This window comes from Pseudophryne corroboree, chromosome 11 (genome assembly GCF_028390025.1).
Source record: "Pseudophryne corroboree isolate aPseCor3 chromosome 11, aPseCor3.hap2, whole genome shotgun sequence".
Lineage (NCBI taxonomy): Eukaryota > Metazoa > Chordata > Amphibia > Anura > Myobatrachidae > Pseudophryne > Pseudophryne corroboree.
The window spans coordinates 198,281,781-198,282,472 of record NC_086454.1 but is presented as its reverse complement, the minus strand read 5'-3'; the positions used below and the strand labels follow the sequence as shown (position 1 = coordinate 198,282,472).

At 42.9% G+C, this 692-nt stretch overlaps 1 pseudogene; it reads left to right on the top strand.

The window, feature by feature from the left end:
• LOC134970989 (5S ribosomal RNA) lies at window positions 1-119 on the top strand (annotated as a pseudogene).
• Window positions 120-692: the final 573 nt, after the last annotated feature.

Here is a 692-nt window from a genome sequence, read left to right as displayed (position 1 = left end):
TCCTACGACCATACCCCTACGTTCACGCCCAATCTCGTCCGATCTTGGAAGCTAAACGGAGGTGGGCTGGGTCAGTACCTAGATGGGTGACCTCTAGGGAATACCCAGTGAAGTAGGGAGACTCTCTTCCCCGTGGAAACCACACCAACAGCAGTATCACCACTTATACTTCATCCTCCTACCCATTTACTTCTAATCGTTACTCCTCTTATCAATTACAGTGGTTAATTGCTAGAATTGCTAGAATTGTTACCCAGTGTGTGGGCTCTCCCACTCACGAGTGTAACCCAATTTAGGGCCACATCAATTCAAACACAGTTTGCACAGACCTTGGGCAGATGGTAGCAGCTTAATATGTGGCTACCTTCCAATATGCACTTATCCAGGTATAATTAAGATCTGGACATTCCTTTATTTTGGAAGACCTACTTCTCCAGTTGACACATCTACGGATGTGTTTTGTTTAATCTGTTGCGTTTAGTCCCCTTGCATTTTAGAGAGTAGACAATTAAGACTTCATTAATTCTCAGACATATCATCTGTTGTTTAACATCTAGTTTTTTACAAGAGTGCGCCCAAACAAGAGTCATACTTTTCTCTTTTTGTACATATATCCCCCCCGTTTTTTTGACTCTGGGCGCACCGCCACACGGACGCATAGTTATTGCTAATATCTAGTATTATTGTCCATT